Source organism: Schistocerca cancellata, chromosome 6 (assembly GCF_023864275.1).
Source record: "Schistocerca cancellata isolate TAMUIC-IGC-003103 chromosome 6, iqSchCanc2.1, whole genome shotgun sequence".
Classification (NCBI taxonomy): Eukaryota; Metazoa; Arthropoda; class Insecta; order Orthoptera; family Acrididae; genus Schistocerca; species Schistocerca cancellata.
In genome coordinates this window covers 406,272,271-406,291,669 of record NC_064631.1, presented here as the reverse complement: position 1 = coordinate 406,291,669, position 19,399 = coordinate 406,272,271, and positions in this window count along the sequence as shown.

Here is a 19,399-nt window from a genome sequence, read left to right as displayed (position 1 = left end):
CACAGATATATGTTCCGTTAGGAACCTCTGTTTGGCTGCCAAGTGCTTTCAACAGCCACGGTCTTGGAGGATAATACGTATGTTACTGGGTCTACCCTCTTTCCACCACCGGAACACAAAATAATAAATTTTTAAAGCAATGCTTAGTTTTTGGAAGTTACGTTCTATAAACTACACTTAAATACTCTTAAATAAATACGTAATTTGAAAACTATTCATCCAAAATACTGAAATCTACGTATGTCATGCAAATGATTTAAGAACTATATTAGCAACAAACTCTCATAGTTCTAACAACGTCATAATTTACAAACTATGTAACTGAACTTTGCATTCCCTTTACCAGTATTTCAATCAGCACTACGATACTGAACACGGGCCTGCATACCATGGATAAGCGAGCGTGTAACTGAACGAAATGCTGTTTCTTTCAGTCGTATTTGTCTACTTTTGGGAAAGTTGGTATTCGTTGCTTTTGTTCTTTGTGGAGCATCTTTCCCTTTCTGTCTTGCCTTGCTCAGCTTTTAGTGGTTTACCGGCTGTACTTGTGGGCTCAAAAAATATTTCTGGTTAGTTATCGGCACTGGGTGTGATCAGGCTGAGAATTTGCGCCTTCGTGTTAGGTGGACTGATTAGAAATGAGGACTTTTCCGCTGAATGGGTGAGGAGAGGAATATATGGAAAACATTGCGGAGAACAACGGACAGAATGATAGGACAAGTGTTAAGACATCGGGGAATAACTTCCAAGCTACTTGAGAGAGCTGTAGAAGGTGTAAACAGAGACTGGAATTTTATTCTTCTTCTTCTTTTTATTGTGCCTCTGCCTGGAATCGGCGCAGCGTTGGCAAGGTTATTAACGAATTTTGCACGATTAAAGGGGTGCCCTGATTCTCTTCTATCGCCAACCTGTTACCGCCCTGGGATGGAAATCATGTACATCCAAAGTCTGCGCGTAAAGTTATTATGTGAAAGTGAGCGAACGATTTCTAAATGTCTGCAAATCGTGTAATTGAGGCAGTTCTTGGATACCAGCCCGCTGTTCACCTAGTGGGATGTGGGTAACCGCCTGAAAACCAGTTCCAGGTGGCCGATACACTGGCCTTTGTCGTTAATCCACCGGGCTGATTCTATCCGGGACCGCGCATCCTCTCTTCCTGGAATTGGCGCTTTGACACACGCGGCTTATCTGCACGGGTTAAAAGAGAAAATAAGCAGACTGGAATATATGCGGCGAATAATTTAGGATGTTGGGAGGAAGTGCTACTCAGAGACGAAGAGGTGACGGACCTCGTCGAAGCACTCAGAACACCGATGACGTACAGAATAGTTTAATATGGAAACACCTCCTTGCGAGACATGCAGGTTGGCCAGTCCGGTTCGCGCTAGTTCCATCGCCGTTGTGCTCCTGCACCATGTAACTTAGGCTGCGTTTCTCGGGCCAGTGGAGGTTTCCCGATGTAGCTTGGAAACACGGCGTACAAGCACGTGACAGAATCCAATTTATTCACTTCACACTTACATGACGTGTTCACTACTATCTTTTCCTTGGGGCCGGCCGGGTGGCCGAGCGGTTCTAGGCGCTACAGTCTGGAACCGCGCGACCGGTACGGTCGCAGGTTCGAATCCTGCCTTGGGCATGAATGTGTGTGATGTCCTTAGGTTAGTTAGGTTTAAGTAGTTCTAAGTTCTAGGGGACTGATGGCCTCAGAAGTTAAGTCCCATTGTGCTCAGAGGCATTTGAACCATTTTTTTCCTTGGATTTAACTGTCAGTGTAGCAACAGGAAACACGTTGTAATATGTAAGTGAAGTAATCGGACTGAATTTTCACTCTGCAGCGAACTGTGAGCTGATCTGAATCCTGCCGTAACGGGACTCAACACTGCAAAGTTTGCCCTTCGTGGTCAAATATTCTACCGACTGAGCCACCCTCGCAGCTTTACTTCCACTCTAACGACTCCCGTCGATTATTTCCACCCAATAAATCAGCAATACTGTTCAAAGGCAATAGAAGAAGACTCACACAAAAACAATTCTAAATCTTGCTCGGAAAGAAATGAAATTTATTTGGTATCAGTTAAACTTAGCCAAATCTATCACTTTTATTCAGTATAAAACTCCACCGAAGTTCTTCTGCATTCCTAGCACGACCAGTGTGGGAAGTCGTTCCTAAATATCTCACAGGTCGTAGAGATTTTGCTCGCGATTGGCAAGGATCTCAGGTTGGAGCCTCAGTCCGACGCACAGTTTTAAACTGCCAGGAAATTTCACATAAAGCAATGCGAAATCCGATATGAAGTGTAGCACATCATGTAAGGACCCTGGGAAGGCAAATGAAAAAATCCGGACATTTAAAATAAATACGGGTACTAAAGTCAATTTGGTTCTTCTAAACACCAAGTGAATGTTCGAGAGACGGGCGCACGGAACACGTACGAGACATAAAATCTGTCAGGCTCGCTGTGATTTCGCAGCCTAACACGTCCCCTCGCGCAGTAAAACGTTGCAGCTCGCAAGTGAAGGTGCAACTAAGCACTCGCCTGTTCTGCAGTCCTTGACGTGACACGCAAGTGGAGCATGAAAAGGCCTGCGAGTGCTTTAGCGGCAGATAAGGCCGGATAGCCACGGTGACACTTTGTAAGAGATGCCGGCCGTAAAGCGCGGCGCAGATTTGCATGGTAAAGCGGCATTAAAGTGCGGCACAGGCGAGGCGCGATGCCAGCGGGGCCGAGCTGGCGCTCGCGCACACACGCGCCGAGGAGTCGGCGTTCGCGCCCGTCCGGTCGCGGCCGCGGCTGCCGCCCGCCGGCGAACGGGCCGCAGCGCACGCGACGCCGCGCGGCCGAGGAGCAGGCGAGGCGAGGCCGGCCACAGGACGCGAGCATTTGAAATGGAAATACCGCACTCGCGGGATAAGCGGCTGCCGTGCACCGCCGCGCACTGCCGAGCGTTAACATGGCATTTTACAGCCCGCCGTGCGGTCGTTTTGCACACCTGGCGACCGACACCGCGCGCCGTTCCGGAGGTTTTAACGTCGGCAAGGGCGCCCGCGCTCGACAAGAATTCCTGTGTGTCTAAATGCCCGCGACGGTCTCGTTGCCTACGGTCGGCATCCGGGTATAGACGCGAGACGCAGAGTTCTCGGCTCATTCGGGCAGGATTTAGTCGGCTGGCGAAAGGTTACCATTGTGTTCGCGGGGTCGACTTTCCGTTTCAAGTCCGCCAACTTTTCAGTAAATTACCTGACGCGGACGGTCTTTAAATGCCACGGTCGAGTCCTCCACCGACCCTGGCCACTTCTAACCGGATCATCCGAGCCACTGTTGCGTGCTGCATTAAGATCTCAGCCAACGAATTCAAACATCACGACGGCAATAATTTCAGTAATTGCTCTCGTAATCTAAGAAACCAACTAATCGGAACTCTTGAAATTTCTGCATCAGCATATGTACTCTGGTAACCACTATGAAGTGCGTGGCAGAGGGTACTTCCATTGGGGCCACTTATTATGGCTTCTTCCCGTCCCATTCACATGGGGAGAGTGGGAAGAATGATTACTTCAACGCTTCTGTGCACGCCGTAATTAGCCTAACGTTGCCTTCGGGGGTCTAGGATATTCATAGAGTTTTTATTTAAAGCTGCTTCTTGAAACTTTACAAGACGGCTTTCTGTCAGTTCTGCCAGTTCAGTTTTTTTAGAATTTTCGTAACTATCTCCCAGAGCAACAAAAACTGTTACCATATGTCTTGTTCTTCATGTACGTTGACTATCCCCAGCTCATCCAGTTTGCTGCGGGTCGCACACACTTGAACAGTATGCTAGGATGGGTTACACGAGATGTCTTGTAATTAATCTCCTTCTAGACTGTTGCATCGCCCTTGTATTCTACCAAAGAACCCCTGCCACGTGCTTTACCTACCACTGAACCATCGTGATCCATTTCATTTCCCGAAAACTTCTTCCACCTTGGTATTTATATGTGTCGACTTCTTCCAGTTCTGAGTAGTTGTTGTTGCAGTACAGTGTACTACGGTACGTGTATTCATTTTGTAAAGCGGACAGTTTCACATTTCTGAACACTTGAAGCAGGTTTCCAATATTTGCACCACTCTGAAATCTTCTCAAGACATGAGTGAATATTTGTATAGCTTTTTTGAATATTTGTGCAGCGTTTTTTTTAATATTTGTGCAGCTTTTTACGGACACTACTTCATTATAGATAACTGCGCCATCGGTGAAAAATCTGAGATTACTGTTAACATTCTCAGCGAGTTCGTTAACATACAACATGAACAACAAGAATCCAAACACTGTTCTCTGTGACACATCAGAACCTACTTCTACTTTACTGATGATCTCCATTCAGCCTCTATCCTGAGAAACCCTCAATCTAGTCACAAAATTCGTTTCATAACACATACGACTGTACTTCGATAATAAGCGTCGATGTGGTCGTGAGGCAAATGTTTTTCAGAAGTCAAGAACTACTGCATCTCCCTGACAGCTCTGATCCATAGTTTTCGGGAAGTCGTGCGAGAAAGCGCTAGTTGCTTTATTTAAAGCACATAGTTGGTGAGTTTTGTGATGTGGACATGAGGTCGTGGTCTGTGCTTAATATTACGTCCTCTAATATCGAAGACATCATGAGTCGCTTTAAAGGCACAAACTTGAAGAAGCTCACTGATATGGACTGCTTGTTCGTATCCGAGTAACGGTCGGATCATGATGTCGTTAGACCGCTGTCTAAGATAACTGAGATGCTCCGACGTGCGTTATGCAACTTGAACTGCAAAACACTAGGGCTTCCAACTCATCTAATTTTAACACTTCTTCTTTCCTGTTAAAGTTATTTTGTGCTGTAAAATTTCTGTGTTGTGCCTGTATATACTAGTATTGTGGTGATTGGTTTTCGATAACTCTTTAATATCGGAGAAACGAAGTTAGTGGTTTCCTCGTCCCACTGTATGATCTGTGCAATTGCTCTTTTGTTCCTTAAGCAGTGCGCAAATGCTTCTTTTAGCAATTCATAAGTGTACTTGGTCGCGTATGCAAGGGATTTTGCATAATCCTTCAGTGGCAAGCAGCAGGCATAAAGCCCTCGCAGCGTTTGAATATTCACGCTCATTTCTTGTCGCTTTAAGCACTGTGTCAGTACCATCTTTTCGTGAGTACTGTACCGACTATTTTTATGATGGTAGGAAGATATTCCCTTAGCTGGTTTCTTTTTTGCTAGAAGTTAAAGAAACACAGAAATATGCCGCAAATCACAGCTTAAATCCCACATAGCAATTATCGCCAACTATGTAAATACCGACCGTGTAAACCTGTATTGTGTGTTTCAAACACATTGCACAAACCAGTCTTAGAAACTCTAATCAACTACTTAGGAAGAAAGGTATAGAAGTTTGTTACAGAACGATCCGTCAAGAGATATTAGGTCTGATACCAGGAACCTTTGATCACATGAACAAACCGCTTATTCATCGTCTCGTGTAGCAACAGAGGACTGCAATTTGGGTTGGTGACGCACACTACATGATACCGTACACAGTTAACCGTGTGTTTGACTGTCAGATACCTGGCGAACAGTATGCATCTGAGTCTGTAGTGGCAACAAGATAATTCGCTGGAGGTAAGATAATGCATGCGGCTGTTATTATCTTGCTTTGGACTCGGATCATTAGTTCTGTTGATGGAAAAGTGACTGCAGACGTTTATGAAACCACTTGATCCAAACTTAATTTATCACACTGTAGCAACATATTCATAGTCCAAACAATTCCGTTTTTTTACCAATTTTGACTTACGGCCGTGAAATACTTTTGTTGAATTACCAGACAGACTGGAAAACAAAGCAAAAAGTGTATTAGGTAATAGCTTGGATTGGAATCCGTAATTATAAGTGTAATCAAAATTAAGTGACGACAGATGAATTGTGGGTAGCTGGACCAATTAAGTTGTTTGCTGGATTACGTAAGTTCAGAAAAGTCCAAGACCAGTTGGAAAAAAAGATGGGTGATGACATCAGAAAACATGCTGAAGATCGTAAAGCACGGAAATATGTAGAAAAGTCATTTGTCCAGAAGAGCATGTCCAATGCACGATAATTACAATATCACAAAGAAAGAATCATCTCCTCCTGGTTCGAAGAATATCGACTACAGTATGTTTTAAAAACTTCAAACGTAACCGCGTGAAACGTCTTTGAGATGAGCTAGGAAGTCAGTAGCGTGTCAAGTTTATTTAAACCTAAATTATTCGATACGCTTCTCGAAGAATGTTACCAAATTTCGCCTTCAGTATGTCAAAACTTAACAGAAAGCTGTCCTTGACGATTTAATATTCTAATATTAGCAAAATGGCATTCTACGTACTATTAGTTATATGACTGACGCTTACGGAATGAACGGCAGTGGACGTGTCGTGGCTTTTGGCCACGTGAAGTGGTTCAAAATGGCTCTGAGCACTATGCGACTTAACTGCTGAGGTCATCAGTCGCCTAGAACTTAGAACTAATTAAACCTAACTAACCTAAGGACATCACACACATCCATGCCCGAGGCAGGATTCGAACCTGCGACCGGAGCGGTCACACGGTTCCAGACTGAAGCGCCTTTAACCGCACGGCCACACTGGCCGGCACCACGTGAAGTACTTTGGTCACTTCGTAAGTATGAAGGGTAGTGGGAGACCAGAAATCTTACGTTATATTAAACTAGGATGGCTTAAAATGTGTGGTGTCTGTCCCTTCGGACGTGTCCAAAATAACAGGCACTATGTATATAAAATTAAGGCCAGGACGACCAATGATATCTTCAGTGCAAATGCTCACCAGATTCGAACTCTTACGGGAGTCGGCGAAATGCCGCGAGTAATGGATAATGGGCGAGGGGCATTACGTTAGTAGTAAGTTGATAAGTTGAGAGTGTGGGTCTGACGAGAGGCGTGCTAGTGTAGTCTGTGCAATTGCGATGACCACTCTGTCCGGCTGGCTTAGTGGTCAGAGCTGCCTAGTAAGCAGGACCCACGTTCGAGCCAGGTCTGGCATAAATTTTCAGCTTAACCCATTAATTTAAATCAATGCCCACTCGCAGCCAATGTCTGTAATTCCTTTGTGTCTTAAACAGGATATGTTTCGTGATTTCGAATGACAGCTTTCTGTAAATACGGTAAAATGCAAGATAATTAGAAGATCAGGAAAAAGAATCCTCTTATGTTCGAATATAGTGTTAGTGGTGTGCTACTTGTCAGTGATTCCGGTTAAATAACTTAGCTTAACACTAAAGCGATATGAAACGGAACGAGCACATATGGTCGGCAGCAGGGAAGGCGAAAAATCGACTTCTGTTTATTAGCAGAAATATAAGAAAATTTAGCTCACCTATAAAGGAGACCGCCAACAGAACATTGGGACGACACATTCTTGAGTATTGTTCGAGTGAACGGCGTCCCCACCAGGTCGGATTAAAGGAGGACATCGCAGTAATTGAGAGGCTTACTGCTAGATTTGTTACCGGTAGGTTCGTTCAAGACGCGATAATTACGGAGGTGCTTCGTGAACTGAGATGGGAATCCCTGGAGGGAAAGCTACGTTCTTTTCGCGAGGCACCATTGAGAAAATTTAGAGAACCGCCATATGCAGCTGACTGCAGTACTATTCTACTGCCGCCAACATACGTTTCGCGTAAGGACCACGAGGGCGAGATAAGAGGAAATTAGGACTCGTTCAGAGGCATTTAGACAGTCGTTTTAAACCTCTCTCCATTTGCGAGTGAAACAGGAAGAGGAATGACTAATAGTGCTACAAGTTAGCCTCCGTGATGCATCGTATGTACACTCATGTTTAGAAAAAAGAGAACACACTGAACGAATACAGATAGGACATTCATACTCGTATTCACAGGACATGTACATTAGTATGTTTTGCAGAAATGATAGTACTTGAACCATGTAGACCCTCGGGTTCAAGGTCAGATTCGATATCGCTGAGCAACACCACCTACCGGTAAAATGTGCCTGCGGCTCTCGTTGTCGCTATAAAGCGAAAGTAATGGACCAGAGTGATTTGAGCAGACGTGCAGGATGCCTCGGAGATGTATTTGCGTACCGTAACCCCCCCCCCGAGAAGATCGACACCTTATCTGAATGGCATTGCAGGACAGGTCTGCTTCCTCCTCGGCTCGGGAGCAACAATTTAACAGTGCAACACATCGTACACTATCAGGGCGCGACAGTCCATCGCCATTTATTACGGCATGGGCTACGTGCGCGTCGTTCCACTTACCACTACTCCGCCTACATCTGACGAATGTGCAGAAACATGCTAGACGGCAATGGTGTATGGAGCGACGTCATTGGGGACAGGAATGGCATCATATAGTTTTTTCTGACGAATCAAGATTCTGTTCGTTTGAAAATGATGGCCGCATTTTGGTTCGCCGCAGACAGGGGGGAGTGGCGTCACAGTGACAGCATTCGCACAAGACGTACAGCGCCAACTCACAGCCTTATGGTGTCGGGTGCTGCCGGATACAGCCACAAATCACAATTGACACTGTGACCAGTGTGACTTATGTGAATGACATCCTGTGACCGTTCTGCAAAATGCCCCACACGCCATTTTTTAGCAAGAAAATGCACGACCACATGTTGCTGAACGAACACGTGCCTTCATGTTATCACAGGATGTCAGCCTTTTTACTCTGGCCCACCAGATCACCGGACTCGTCGTCAATTGACAATATGTGATATACGGTGAAATGATGGGTGCAGCGCTGTGACCCAATGCCAACCACCACACATCAACTTTGGAACCAGGTGAGTGCAGCATGGATGGCTATACCACAGAATGTTATTCGCACCTCATACGCGTCGATCCCATCACACATAGAACAAGTTATTGGGCCCCTGGCGGATCCTGTGCCTAGTAGGCAACAGGACACATGCTGTACCGAGGTGACTGAAATGCTAATCATTTATGCATAAAGTACGTATTCTGTGAATATGAACGTCCTATCTCTAGTCGTTCAAGGTGTTCTGTTTCTTGTGAACATGTGTGTAGACGTATATTGTTGAAGAATATTTAGTAGTATTCACTTAAAAGACGATGGATAAATTGACGTAAATAGTTGAAGATCTATGTCTGAATTACGGCTATGAGTCCTGAACATTAAGGAAAAATGAAACAGTCCTGAAAACTACGTACAAACCCGCACTGAGCTTTAAGCGAAAAGATAACTGATATATGACGTCGTACATAGGATGGTACAACCTAGAGAAGTTGCTAGCTACTCTGAAATGATACAAGGAAGGATAAGCGGTTGTAAAGGCTGGTGCTGCATTTGGAGCAATAGCCGTATGTAGCGTTAGACGCAGGATACTGTAGGACGGCCGCGCGGGATTAGCCGAGCGGACTAAGGCGCTGCAGTCATGGGCTGTGCGGCTGGTCCTGGCGGAGGTTCGAGTCCTCCCTCGGGCGTGGGTGTGTGTGTTTGTCCTTAGGATAATTTAGGTTAAGTAGTGCGTAAGCGTAGGGACTGATGACCTTAGCAGTTAAGTCCCATAAGATTTCACATACATTTGAGATTTTGAGACATACTGTAGGACGTGTGACACACAAAGAGGTTGTCATGATATGACAGATATAACTGTCGGGAATAAAAAAAAAAAAAAAACATATCTTGATATTTCGTGCCATTCTGCCCAGTTGAAGACATTTTTTGGGATTATATTAGCAAATGTAACAAAACGAACCGAGAATGTAACAGGATAAGTTGTTAGTCATTTTTACTGTTTTCGAGTTTTTAATCTACATGACGAAAGAGGCTTTGATAAAAAAAACTGACAGGAGTAAACGAAAAATTGAACAAAAGAACGGGAAAATTGAGTATTGACCTGTGAATCGCTATTTGTATTAAGTGCAAGAAAAAGTAAGTAGCACGAAATGAGAGTATTGACATTTTCAAAGGGCGAAAATTTGTTTGTGTCTTGTAGCTGAACAACTAAAACTATCAGGAGGAATGGACCCAGATGTAAATAGTAGGCTCAGATTAATAAATCGTGAAGGAAGATGATCAAGAATCGTCTCTGAGAGAGAACGCTCAGCATAATAGAGGACTGCCGGAAGAAATGTCTGACTGCTGCAGCACAGGTGTACTCTGATGAACCATTTTTCATGAATGGCCGTACGAATAAGAAATGCTTCAGAGGTTGACAATGTGTTACAGTTTCACTAGAAAACTTTCGGGTAGGCGCGTGATATGTTAGGTGACAGTCATTATACTTTAGGTCACATTTTTGCCCTCTAACTGGTGACGAAATCATTCAGCACAGACGCAGAAAGTAGTATGAAGAATAAGCCATTTTAGTAATAGGTTTTCTCCTCCTTTCTCTGCTTTAAGCAACTCAGTAATGTACTTCACAGAGAATTAAGTAAAATTTATTAGAGTCTGTGTATAATTTTATCTGTCTTGTCGAAACGAACATTTAACATCGTCATGAAATATTCACCACCTTCCGAATGAAACGAATATATTGTTTAGTAGGAGTACAGTAGTGTCTTTATTTCAGCATGCTGAGCCCAAGTACGCATCGACAACTTAATGGATGCTTGCAGTAGCAGCCACTGCATTGCAACATTTTACAGTATTTCAGTGGAATACATTCTCAAGATTTTTCTGTTACGCCTTATCTGTAAGCAAAATATGTTACACTGCGACTGACAGAGATAACCAAGTTACTGGATTTGGTCTCAAATCTGACGGCTGGATGCCGTCCCTGCCTGTCTCCGACTCAGGAAAACAACGAGCGAGCAGGACCGACCCTCTAAACTTGCAGCCTCAGGAGTAGTAGCGGGACTTCCCCCTCGTCCCCCCCCCCTCCAATTTTTTAGCCATCCTCCGTAGAGTCTCAGAATGGACGCAGTGCGCTGAGGCGAGCGTCGTCGTAGAACTTTGTCAATTTCGGCAACGGCGGCGACGTGTTCAGTGGCGGTGCGAGCGGCTTCATTATGCGATGCTTCCTCGCCTTCCACGATAAGGGTTAATTAACGCTGCGGACGGTCGCCCTGGAGACGTCGCGCAGGTGCCGCAGAGCCCAGCCGCCGTTGCCATGGTGATGGCCGCAGCGGCGCCTGCCCACCACGCCACCCGCAGCTCGCCGCAAGCCACTGCCTTCCCGCACATGCGGCCACGCCTCCTGTGATTACCGTTGCACTGAATCGTGTGAGCACTGTTATTGAAATCACGAACTGGTGGTATATTTATGATCTCATGCGATGGTGCCTAAAAATAAACTTTTACAGTATCCAAGAAAATACAACCAGGGGCGTCCTTGATGCTACTACACGGCAAAGTAAACTACACATCTGGCAGAATGGAACGGCCACTGTTTTAGGCCAAAGGAAATGTATATTCATTCACATAAAGAGCTGTCACACACTACACGTCTGTTTGCCAATGCCCTCTATAGCAGAGCAATCAAACACTGGTCAGTACTTTTGTTTTACAATATTCCTCACTCACTAGCACTTCACCAACATTTATTCACAGTGTGCTGTGCGTGCATTCACGATTCGTCTGGATGATTTAATTCTGAGGCCACATTTTATTTCTCTCCGTAAAAATCTAATCAACATGCGTTTCTACAAACTCCGTACTCTCGTTTGCATATGGAGAGTGGACCATGTCAAACGTTCTATGTGACACTTTTACACAAAACGCGCTTTGAGTGCTATTGTGTGTTCTCGATATACAGGGTGGTCAGAAAATGTGTTAAATGCTTGTAGGGATGTTACAGGGCAGGTTGCACTGAGACATAAATGTTAAGAAAGAAATTCGATACGTTGCGCCGTTACCGAGTTATTTAGCATAGAATTTAGCCAATCGGGGCGTCGCGCGCTCGCATTCAAGCGGCCTGCCAGGGGCGGTGTTGCCCAACGAGTGCTTTGACTCGTTAGCTGAAACTTGAATTTACGCGCGCGACGATCTGATTGACTAACTTCAATGCTAAATAACTCGGAAACGGCGCAACGTATCGAATTTCTTTCTTAATGTTTATGCCATGCCGTACTTCAACACAAAGAAATATCGACGATGTGGTCATCTCTTCTTCAACAGCGCAGGAAGTTGTACGTAAACTTGGCGACATCTGGTCACTAGCCTGTAGCTTTGTAAAAAGCAGAGGTCAAATTTGTTTTTCTCTTGGTAAAAATTAAAAACATTCGAGAAATGGTTTGTTGACTACTTTTCTACTAGTTAAAATTTCAGTGCTCTGTTTTTGTACTTGTAATAACACAAATAAAGCCTAGTGCCTCAATGTTAATGGTACTTGAAACAAAAGTTTACTTATCGCCCTTAGAATAGTTAGTTTCCTGGTATGGCATCTAGAACGTGCCTAGCAAATTATTTATTTTCTAATTTGGCTCATTGTTTTTTTTTTTTTTTTTTTTTTTTTAGTGGTGAGCCGAGCAGCTTAATTCTGTAGTATCCAAGTTAGTTCTGAGTTTTTTGATCACAAATAAGTTATATAAAGAAAGAGCTATATCTTTTTTCGATTCTCATTTCAAATGTGAGAATTGGCACTTAAAACGTTTGACATTCCGTTCTTCATATAACGACTCGTTTAGACTAGCAGCTGTTAACACCAAATCTCGCAGACAAAATATTTTTCCCAGAGGGAAGTACAGTTCTGCGTAACAGTAGCTGTGAAGTTTTCGCAAAGTTAATGTTTCATTGTATTGCTCATAATATCGCAGAAATTTCTTCCTAGTAACACATAAACAGTATCCGAATCGTCAGTGAGATATTTATTGATTGTACCTTACTTCTTTTCCTATGGTATGGATACTTGAATGCCGTTTCACTCACCATCGTGACCCCCATTCCGCAATCTGTACACCAGCGACATACTTTGCTTTCAAGTTACGTCACCGTTCTCTTCGTCGTCAGAGAACTGAAAACGCAAACAAAAAGTAGACTCGAATGTACACTGGTGTCCAAAAGAAAAGCAACAAGCTGCTGTTTCCACATCCTGTGGCTAACTCATGATATAATCGTACATACTGTCAACAGATGTTACAATCGTGTTTCGCTCGGTAGATGGCATTAGCGGGGTAGTCCCGCATCCACAGTCGCTATGCACACAGTCACAGGCGGAGCAGTATGGCATAGAGAAGACGCCTGCAGGCTCTCTGCTGTGAAGGGCCATAGGAAGAATGGAAACAGAGTTACAAACTGATGTGGCCCAAAGGCTTAATGTGAATCGTTCTGTTGTTTCTCGGATGAGAGGGCAGTTTACCGAGACCGAAACTGTGTCCCGGAGACCAGGACAGGGCCGACCACGTGCGAGATCAGAAAGAGTTTACCGTTATTTATCAGGAAGGGCACGACGGTACCGCCTTATTACCGCATTGCAACTGACATTTGACCTCTTTGGGAACGTGTTGTATTGAGGTAAACGGTGTACAGAAGGTTTCAGCAGAATGGCCTTTATTGTTGGAGACCTGCGGTCTGTTTACCTCCGGAGTGTCATCAGAGACGGTGAAGTCTAGAGTGGAGGCGTCAATACGCCACGTGGACGGTCGAACAGTGGGCCAGTGTTCTTTTCACAGCTGAGTCCAGATTTGGCCTGGAGAGTGGTTCTCGAAGGATTCGCATCTGGAGGGCACGTGGAAAGAGACCGATATCGAGAGGATTCCTAATGGCGTGGGCAAGGATTATGCTGACCACTTCAACACCTCTTCATGAAATTGTACTGGTGAATCAGCAAGATTTTACTGCTGTGAGGTACCGCCAGGAGATCTCATGTGTGGTTGTTACGAGGTGCTACGGCCCCCAGACTTCGTATTGGTGGACGATAATGCTCGACCTCACAGAGCGTGGGTGGTTCGTTGCTTTTTTTTTTTAACGGAAGATATGGCACACATGGCGTGAGCTGCTCGCCACTCTCCAAGAATTGTGAACAGCTCTGCGGGAAGAATGGGTGTTATCGCCTCAACATGAGATTGATGACATTCACAGCATGTCCCGTCGTTGTCAGGTCTGTATGGGTGCCAGAGGTGGCCACACCCCATAGTGAGCACACTGACCAGTTGTCGGAAGGTGTGTGCAAACCCGTTAAATTGGAAAAAATGAAGAACATTTTTCTCTACCGTTATGAATGTTGCAGTTTATTACGTTCTGTGTTCTTTACATTGTTTCTACTTTTCTATCAGCTGTTTATACTGTTTTGTGGCAAAATAAAAGCAATCTTACAAAATTTCCGTTTGTTGCTTTAATTTTGGACGCCAGTGTATTTTCCATGCTTGCATTGCAAGCTACGACTAACACACTCACTACTCTGAACTGGAACGTGGCTGAACCTTGTTAAGTTCCCACTACGTCAAGGTCTTCCGTGTGCTTTGTCGAATAATATCTCAGAATTTGAATTTGCTGTGTTGACTCCTTGGTTGTGGTAGGTCTCTGCAGTTAGTTTTCTACATTAGGCACTAATAATGTCGTCTGGATTTGGACTTGTTTATTTTGTAAAGAAAGTTTAATAAACCATATGACCATGGTTTGAGATTCATAGCAGAATGTTTTAGTAGCTCATTCTCATAAGGATCAGGAAGTGCTTATGACATATAATAGGCAAACCTACGAGAAGACATGAAAGGATTAAGTAAAACATTGTTATAATACTGAGATCATAAGCAATGCCCGAGGAGACTGTCCTATCTGGTAGTACGAGAGTGACAGATTCAAAAATTTGCTCAAGCATCTTGAGCTACTATATTCTGGTCAAACAGTGCCACAGGAGCTTTGTGGCCCTTTAATGCAAATATTTATAACGAAACAGAATGGAAAACACTGGTAGAAAGGATAGCCAGTAGAGGATAAATAACAGGTACAATGCCCGGTGCCCGGTGCAGGAATCGTACAGTGTATAAATGACTGGAAGAGAAACGTAAAATGCTTGAACCACGCTAACGTAAATGCGATTATATAAATCCCGGAGGAGTACGAAAATAGGAAATAATAAATCGGTATCATTCAGACAACGACAAAGTTGAAGTGCTGCATCAATGCTGATGGGGCTCGATGTACAGCTTGGTCCCTTCTGCAGTGGTCAATCTGAGAAGTAGCTCCTAATCTTCTCTCTATGATCTTACATGCTACGAAATTAATAATGGGGGAAAACAGTTCTAATTCTTAGTAACCTCGAATTTGATTATTAAGTAATAAATTTTGCTGCTTTTCCAGATTGTGGTGGATAAACTGGATCCACAGCTTCTATAAGGGAAAATTTTTATCATGCAGCTATCAAATATGTTTATTTTATATTACTTTTGTACTATTTTACAACATTTCGAGCGTTATAGCTCATTTTTGATACGAACAATTCATTTCGGGTGAATTTTTCACTCTACAGCAGAGTGTCCACAGCTATGAAACTTCATGGCGGTTTAAAACTGTGTACCGGACCTTGCCTTTCGTGAGCAATACTCTTACCGAGTCGTGGATGGATAGCTTAGTCGGTAAAAGCACGGCAACCGGTACACATATTTTACCTACCAGGAAGTTTCAAACAGCGCACACTCTGTTTCAGGGTGAAAAATTAGCTCCAAATGCATTAAGAAATGAGTTACAGTGTTGCGAAAGAGTTTTGCAGAATAAACATATTTTGTAGCTGCCTTATGAAATGACTAACAAATGGAACTGTAGAGCGTAGCGCTTGCTTGGGATCAGCAGTGCCCTCTCAAAGACCGTGTAACCATTGCAGCAATGCAAGCTGCATCGGATATCGCTTATGTGATGGGTCGTCAGCATTTGACTTGGTCAGTTTGCTCGAGAGCGAGTAACTGATCTCCCTTCCTGCTCTTTGAAGTACCGTCAAATTACCGTCCGTACTAACACCGCAACCGAAATGTGAGCGGTAGAAGGCGACCCATGTGAAGCGGAAGGCTTATACGCCCGTCAGAGAACCATGATAACTTAAGTCGCGATTTGCAAGGCAGCTTGGTCTCCTACATTTCTCAGCACTGGAGTCACTGCTAAATGTGTGCCATTCTGTGTTCCATAATTCGCCCGTGTATGCGCGTCATGGATTTCTCAGAAAAAGAAGCCCTAACACAGATGTCTATGTGATCCCACAACGGCTAATGTTGAGATCTGAACTGAACGGACATCCTACCAAGACGTGAAGACGGCCGTGATCAAGCTGGACAACAATCTACGCCACAATACAATACTCATTACAACACACAACTTGAAATTGAGGTGAAAAAATTAGGACACAAGTGATATCTCAAAGTGAAAGTTTTGGCATTGACAGGGAGGTACTATTCTACATATGAACCCTAATTTGCCCACGCTGGAGGATGATGAATTATACAGTTCGAAATTGCAACAGAGAGCAGTCAGGAATACCGCAGAAGCTTCCCACCAGACGAAAATCGCGAGAGTTTAGTTTTCGCTGTGTCGCCGGAAGAATTCATTATGACGCATACGATCTGTGCGCAGGCGCACTCCGCTTTCCTCGTCGACGCCTCCATCCAGATTTAATTAAAAGCGAGAAAGCCCTTTTTTCGGCACCACAAAGGATTTTATCTTGCCGCGAAATTGGAAACACCGCGAACTTGCACATACGCCGGTCCGGCACGACAGCGGCTGTTTACTGCAGTCTCGGCCGACGGGAGGACACGCCAGAAGAGAAAACAGGCGAAATTTGAGGGCAGAGGTGTAAAGGGAGACGACGCAGCGACGGGATTAGAGGCTGGCGGCTGGGGGAGGGGGATAAGGCGAAACACCGCCCTTCCCTCATGACTACGAACGCAACTCAGCTCCAGGAGTGCCTCTCAGTTTCTCGAGTCATTGTCAGTAATACGTGAATACTGAGGTGTCATGCCATTAGCCATGTGGCAGAAAGACACTACCTGAGAGAGAGAGAGAGAGAGAAAAAAAAGTGAAGCACTCGGAATGATCGGATGCGAGTGTAACTTCGTACGCACATACACCACTGGCGGGAGTGCAAATCATTAGAGTTGCAATATTTTGTGACAGGTGCATTAGAGTTGTTGCTTTTTAGTGTCGTTACCAGGCCTGGTAGGATAGATATGTGACATGAGCAACCTGATAGGCTCTGTACGTGGCATGAACAGCATCACTATGAAGGATACGAAAATGTGTATTCGTGTGAGACAGAGTTATAAGCACGTGACAGACTTCGAAAGGGACGTCAGTGAAGGTCTGCATTTGCCCTGCTGGTCGAATCGTGAAATATCCAGATTTGTGGAGCATTCGGACGTGACAGTTACACGATAGTGTATTGCGTGGAAAAGTGATAGCACTTGCACTTGTCGTCAAGGTTCCAGTAGAGTATGTCTGACCACCAAAAAGGAGGATCGCAGTGTTGTGGACTAAGCACATCGTAACCCTTTCGCATCTGCGCCTGCCATCCGATAACAAGTAATGGTACCCTTGCTACGCTGGATGAAGACCGGGAGAAATAGGGAATTACCATCCCACCCATAAGCTGTCATTAACATCAAGATACACATGGCTGCGTCTGGACCAGTACTGTGACCAGAAACAATGGACTGCTGATGAATAGTGTCGCATTGTGCTTAGCGATAAGTCGCTGCTATGCACTACCTGGTTGTCGTCGTCGGGGAGCCCCAATCTTCCAATTTTAGAGAGGCATTACGGTTTTGCTCTTAGCGTCATGGTATGGGGAGCCGTCCGGTATGACGTCGGGTCACGGCTGGAAGTGACTGAGGGCACGGCGCAACAGTACGTCGTGGACATCGTGCGTCCCCATACGTTAACTGTTATGAGACATTATGGTGGGGCCGTTTTTGAACTGGGCAGTGCTCATCTACAAATGGAACGTCTCTCAATGAACGGTCTGTCTGACGTTTACTCTCGAGGAACATGTGAGAGACCAGCTCGAATGGTTCAAATGGCTCTAAGCACTATGGGACTTAACATCTGAGGTCATCAGTCCCCTAGACTTAGATCTACTTAAACCTAACTAACCTAAGGACATCACACACATCCATGCCCGAGGCAGGATTCGAACCTGCGACCGCAGCAGCAGCGCGATTCCGGATTGAAGCGCCTAGAACCGCTCGGCCAGCAGAGACCAGCTCGGACGTCAACCGTGTCCCAGTGCCAGTATTCAGGATATCAACGACCGGTTACAACAGTTAGGCTCAGGAGATGACACAAGGGATTTATGACACTCTTCCCAACCGAATCAGTGCATGCATCCAGGCCAGAGGGGTACAGCGTCATCCTGATAAGTGGGCTAATACTGCCAATTTCTTTGAAAATTTGGCTGGATATTGTAATCACTAAAATAACATTACATGCTCGCGTTTTGATTCCTTTTCCCCTTCTGGGTTTTTCACTTTTTTGTCAGGTAGTGTAGTTTATTTGTTTATTAACTGACCTTCGAACGTTACCCTCTTACTTATTTAGGCCAGTTATTTACGAAACGAAGTGGAATCTGTATACGTTCTCCTGCCATAGTTTTTACATATCACACACTTAACATCTTCATCCCCATAGCAAGCCTGAAGCCAACCTCGCACCGACTGTGAATTGTAACGTCAGTGTGCTACGTGACGAGTTTATTACGCCAAAGTTTGGAAAAAGTACTTTGCTGCGTCTTCCCAGATTTTCACAGTACTGTGAGGTGTGTCAGATATTCTGAACGCGCCTTCGAGTAGCGTCGTACGTCGACTAATAAAATTGGGGAAAGTGACCTGTGTTATCCACAGGCCGCTTCTCGATTCAGTACGGAGAGGAAATCTCGACTGTTAGGACACGAGAAGAATTGTGCGTTTGACAATGCATTTAAAAAAAATTATGTATACAATCTCAAAGGCGTAAATTAACATTAAGCCCTATAAGGGACAATTACATGAAAACGGCACGGATGGAAAAAAGTAAGTAAACTGTTTATTATTTCAAGAGTAATTGCTGTAGCTCTTACCACGTTTATCCCACAGAGAGACAGGATACCCAGTACTTTCATGGAAAGATGTTTTTGTTTGCTTACGACATTATGATTGTACCGAAGCAAACTGACGGTCACGAATGTCTTTCTCAGGGCTGCAAAGATGTGGAAATCGTGTGGGGAGGGATCGGGACTATATGGAGGACGTATAAGGGGTTCCCAGCTAAACGTCTTCAGCGTTATCAAAACAACCTTGGCAATGTGTGGGCGGACATTTTGTTAGAGAGTTGTTTCGACTACGCTGCAGAACTTTTTCTGGGAACTCTTACACGTCCTCCAATAGTCCCGATCTCTCCTCATGTCGTATCCATACTTTTGATGCCTTAAAGGAACACATTCGTGGCGGTTGATTTTTTCGGACAAGGACATGATCGCCGGATGAGATCACGGTTCTGGAGGC